Source organism: Ammospiza caudacuta, chromosome 1 (genome assembly GCF_027887145.1).
Source record: "Ammospiza caudacuta isolate bAmmCau1 chromosome 1, bAmmCau1.pri, whole genome shotgun sequence".
NCBI classification, from domain to species: domain Eukaryota; kingdom Metazoa; phylum Chordata; class Aves; order Passeriformes; family Passerellidae; genus Ammospiza; species Ammospiza caudacuta.
Window position 1 is genome coordinate 17,379,657 of NC_080593.1, and position 6,000 is coordinate 17,385,656.

The following is a 6,000-nucleotide window of genomic DNA, read 5'->3' on the forward strand; positions in this document are numbered from 1 at the left end:
TTTGACAACACAATAGTAGTTGCAAACAACTTTATAACTTAATTTTTAGATTTTTTTTCTGTTGTTCAGGGTTCAAAATAAATTTTTTCCACCCCCTGCCCACTTCCCAGCCATCCATTATTTTCACAGTGATTACAGAATTCTTTGAGGAGATAATTGTCAGCATTTTTTTCTGTCAAAAAGTATCTCCAAAATCTTTATCTTCAAAAAATTTATTCTTCTTTCCCTCTCAGCAGGTATTTTTTAAGTACAAATGCCAGGTTAAATCTTTTTGCACATTTGATTTGCTGTAGCTGCATGTCAGTATTAGGCTGCAAAGTTTTCTGCTGTGTCTGTCACTTAGAGCATATGTGTATTGATTGTGTAACATTTGCCCAGATGTAATGTGCATATGGAGTGAGGGATAGCATGAGGAAAGCTGCACTACAAACTACCTGTATGGTTTTTTTCTGGTGTGCAGAAGTGCAAAATAGAGTTTTTCCACAATCACTTTTTTCTCATCTGCGTAAACACTGTCTGCAAGAAACAGATGGAAACCTTAAGAAATAGGCATCAGAACTGTTTTACCCAGAAAGTTCCTGATAGCTCCTGCAAAAAACATTTCACATGTGTGGCACTTAGTGCTCATAAGGGGGGAAACTAGAAAGCAGAACTTGCTTTCAGACCGTGCGCTAAATATGGAAGCAAGTGTGGGAACCTATTTTTAAGAGTTTCATCTTCTAGCCCCACCTCAAAGGGAGGTGCATATGAAATTAGTTCATGCATATGAAATTCACAGCTGGAATTTGGCTACACATTCAATCCTTCCTGGTAGGTCTCAGTGAGCCAGACCAAGGGGTGTCTTAGAAGTGCAAGTTGAGTCTACAGAAAAAGTACACGTATGGCAAAAATTTAAGGCTAAGGGTTTTGTAATACCATGGCAGCTTTGACCTGTCTTGGCCAGCTCAGATTATGTTAGATTTGTGTGAGACACAAGACAATATTTAAAAAAATAAATATTCTTTAGTTTCCACCCTACCACAATCTTGTATGATGAATCCTGAGAGAAAAGCTATGTGCTAGAGCTTAACACACCGCAGCAGTGATCTCAGCTTCACATGGCTGCTGATAAATAAGATAGTCAGGGAACTGGTTTATTTCCCTATTGTTCGTAAAATATTTGCTCCAAAAAATTATAGATTTTCTGAAGGGTATTATTTACTTTGTTCAGGTAATGTACAGCTGAACTCTGAATATTTCTATTAAGAATTTGGAGACCTTGAGCTTTCTATCTTTTTTTCTTCAGTTCAGGTAATGTACAGCTGAACTCTGAATATTTCTATTAAGAATTTGGAGACCTTGAGCTTTCTATCTTTTTTTCTTCAGCTTTCTGTGGCCTGTAGTTGGTGCTGGTCTGTAACCAAATATCTATGGGTCAAGCAAGAGTCAAGGTAAGACTCTCCTTCAACAGTGCAAAGAAATTACAATAACCCAGCTGTGGCCATTTGTGTCACTTTTGCTCAAGAAGCATCTCACTTGATTCACAAGAGCATAAGACAATGAAAGGTTTACTGGGAGAGAACCAAAATCTGTGTTTTCCAGATGAAGTTGTCAATATAGTTTTTCCATAGAATACAAGTTGAATATGAGCTCCCTTTGAAATTTAATAGGATCAATAATGTTTAAAAGAGGAACTTGACAATAGCATTGTGCTTCCTCTGGTAGCTTTTATTTTTGTTAATGTTAGGAGAACACAGTGAATTCTCACTTCCTCTTTAATTGAATAACTTCTGTTTTGCACTATTGCAATATAGAGTTGTATTATTTTTAGACTATGGTTATAACTAATATATTAAATGCTGTCATATTTCCCTCATATGATAGCTTGAGTGCCCATTTGTCAACAAAAAATAGTACTGTTGCACAATGATACAGCCACCTGCTGACCAGAACAGAGCTTTCTGTGAGAATCAGGAAAAACAGAAGTTAAAATCATTCAACAGCTTAGGTATTCCAGCCAGAATCACATGCTTTACTGGTCTTTCATGTTGCTGAGGATCAGGGTTCCTATGCACTAGCTATGTCCGTGGAGGCAATTTAAAGAGTTTGTTGCGGGACACATTAAGGCAAGATGCAGCTTTGGGGTAAAATTTTTGAAGAAACTATGTCAAATAATATATCTTGAGCTTGAAAAACTGTTCCTTCTGCTCTAAAAATAAAATAAGCATGAAATATCTTTGGCTGATAATGTTTCTCTGAAAGTAAGGAAATGACTTTTTCAAATAGACCTAACTACTTCAATATCTTTAACAGTTTTGTCCAGGACTTTCTGAACAAGGGGTGGTTGTACTTCAGCAAAGCAGCTGAGGAAGTTCTTGTCCCATACTCATGATCACTCCACCATGACTGGTGTTTATGCACTGTGCTTCTTATGCATGTTGTAGTTTCTGATTCTGCTCCCTTTTTGCCACAGTGACATTAGTCTTCATCTCTACTATTACATCTGAACATAATTCAGATTGTGTACTCTTCACATTTCACTCTTTAATAGTATTTTTGCTCATTTTCAAATGCAAATCCTTTGCAATAGCATTTAGATTATCCCCAGCTGCCAGAAACTTTTCTAAGTACAGGTAGCTGTAGTAGAATAGCAAGTATGTGTACTACATTATCTTGAATTTTAAAAAGCCTTTTGCAGAGACTTTTTAGAAGTTTTAGATGTAAAAAATAACATGTGAAGGCTGTCCTAAATTTTAATAAATGGGCAAAGAAGAGATGAGGGCTTATGAGTCTATAATGAAAGAGAGATGGTGTGGAATGTGGAGAGCACATGGAGGAACTTGAAAAAGATCAGTGCTTTGTATTTGATAGAGGTGGGAAGCCAGTGCCAGCTAAGGAATGCAGAGACAAAATGACACAATAAAAGTATTAGGCCTAGAAAATAATTTTCAGAGCAAGAAAGAATAAATGAGGAGAGAAAGACCACAACAGGAAACCATGGATAAGGATTTGAAATGAAAGCCTTGCTTCAAGCTTTGACATATGGAAAGAGAGCACCTATTTTAGAGGTGCTGCAAGAAAACAACCAGCAATCTCTAGACACAGCTGGCCTGGGAATATCTGAGTCAAAGATGATGCCCAGTTTACAGCAGAGGAGGAAAGTTTGTGGAAGCAGGTATTTTCTTAAATCTTCTTAGGCTCAACTTGAGCTTGAGTTTACAGCTGGATAAAGAGAAAAGTTGAAAAACATATATTGCAAGTGAACCTGGAACATATAAATGTGCATTCCAAGTAAATTCAGCAACTGACATGCACTGTTTTTTTTAAGCAGTCAGTATTGTCGCATACTCAGTATGCTCTTGATTTGTTTCTTTTGAAGACTGTAAAGCAAACTTTGCCTTGGTGGTAAATTGTTGTAAAAGTTACAAGACTTTCAGAGATCAATGCAGCATCTTTAATCATAATTTTCTTCTGTATTCAGGTTTTCCTTTTCCATGCCTTTTGATGCATGCATACAAAATGAACATCCCATTTATGTGAACATACTCCAGAAAAAAAGTCTTCAAGATGTATAACTTTGCAAATATGTTCTTGTCTCATGAAGTGAGGATAGTCTTGCCTGACAATTCTATATACCACTTTTCCTCTGCAAGGATCATATGAAATGAAAAATATAATCCTCTTCAACTAAAAAGGAAAACTTCCATAGGTGAAATCTCCCTAATGAGATTCTTTTCCCTCTAGTAACTGTCTCACATTCCTTCCTTCTAAAGGAAGCTTGTTCTTTCCCTTAAAGCATATAAACTGATAATAAAGCAAGGGAGATGAAAGTGAAGGACCTAAACAAGGGTGTGGAAGACCTGAGCTTGAGGTCTTTTAAGTCTGCCACTGGATATTTGTAATTATGTTACTAGTGGCACTAAAAACGACCTAAAAATGTCAAAAGAGCTAAATGTTGCCTCAGATTGTAAAATATATTTGGGTCCCGTTAGCTCTGTGACTGTGCCTGGATGCCTGGAAATCTTCACCTTAACTGTCTAGGAATCAAATCATTATGGGATTAGGGGTGCATAATGCAGAGAGAACATTTCTTTAAGTCTCAGATGTGTTCTGAACATACCTGCACTGTGACCCTTTCACAAACTCTGGTCAGGTAAGTACCTCAGAGATCTAGACAGGTGATTTAACCACAACCCTGAAACTCTAATGCAGCTCCTGAAAATACAAACACAGGATGTAAGTGAAGCTAAGGTAGTACCTGAGAAGAAAGACACAGATATTTAGCTTGCTCAACAGCCTTTTTCTTTATGGAAACAACTTTTTTTGCCAGGTTAATATTATTTCTAGAAACAGAGGCCAAAGCAAACACTCTCCTTGGACTATCTAATGAAAATCTATCTTGAGTAGAATAAACTCAGCTGGGTCTCGATCAATCAATGTTTGAAACATCTCCAGTTTGACTGTTAATGTGATTTTTTTGCCAGAATCTTGGGCTTTAAATTTATTTTAGAACTACAATGTTGAGGAAAAGTCTTTGTAATTGATCCTAGTCTATTTTTGGGATTACCAAAATAAGGTCTTGATGGTGGGCAAATAGCCATACTGAAAAAAATATCCCAAAACGTTTCACAGCTTGGAGCAAAGATCAACATAAACTGTTTACAAAGGGATTTTGAGAGACCATCAGACACTGTAGCACTATTGAGAAGAGCCTGGTGTTTTACTGTGCAGATTTCTGCCCTAGGAACCAGAGAAGTTAATTTGCTTGTTTTATACAGCAAGAGTGTACTTCTCTTCTCAAGGAGAAAGTGAATCCTTATTTATAGAAAGGCAAAAAGAGAAGCTTATCTTGAATGTTTGTTTCAAGAGCTTTTATAATTGCTAGGAAAACACAGAGCCCCTGATTTACATTTGCTCCTTCACATGAGGTAAATGAAGATCAAGTCTACAGTATTTAGTAGTCTAAACAGTCACAATTTAATTATTTTTGCAAGAATAACTCCCCTGTTCTTAAAACTTCAAGGCTGCATATGGAAATGCACAGATCTAAATTGATAATGCTGCCTGTCTTTGCAGAAACTATTCACAGCTATGCCCTTTCCTTTGGGTATGTCTGAAAACCTTTCCTCTACACAAAAAGCCTTCATGAATGAAGATAAAGAACTGGAAACATATAAGCACTCCATGCTATCACTCCTGTGCTGTTTCTCCCATTGTTGATCTGGAAAATCAGAAATTGTCATAAGAAAGAAAAGAAAAGAAAAGAAAAGAAAAGAAAAGAAAAGAAAAGAAAAGAAAAGAAAAGAAAAGAAAAGAAAAGAAAAGAAAAGAAAAGAAAAGAAAAGAAAAGAAAAGAAAAGAAAAGAAAAGAAAAGAAAAGAAAAGAAAAGAAAAGAAAAGAAAAGAAAAGAAAAGAAAAGAAAAGAAAAGAAAAGAGAAGAGAAGAAAAGAAAAGAAAAGAAGAGAAGAGAAGAGAAGAGAAGAGAAGAGAAGAGAAGAGAAGAGAAAAGAAAAGAAAAGAAAAGAAAAGAAAAGAAAAGAAAAGAAAAGAAAAGAAAAGAAAAGAAAAGAAAAAAAAGAAAGAGAGAGAAAGAAAGAAAGAAAGAAAGAAAGAAAGAAAGAAAGAAAGAAAGAAAGAAAGAAAGAAAGAAAGAAAGAAAGAAAGAAAGAAAGAAAGAAAGAAAGAAAGGAAGAAAGGAAGAAAGGAAGAAAGGAAGAAAGGAAGAAAGGAAGAAAGGAAGAAAGGAAGAAAGGAAGAAAGGAAGAAAGGAAGAAAGGAAGAAAGGAAGAAAGGAAGAAAGGAAGAAAGGAAGAAAGGAAGAAAGGAAGAAAGGAAGAAAGGAAGAAAGGAAGAAAGGAAGAAAGGAAGAAAGGAAGAAAGGAAGAAAGGAAGAAAGGAAGAAAGGAAGAAAGGAAGAAAGGAAGAAAGGAAGAAAGGAAGAAAGGAAGAAAGGAAGAAAGGAAGAAAGAAAGAAAGAAAGAAAGAAAGAAAGAAAGAAAGAAAGAAAGAAAGAAAGAAAG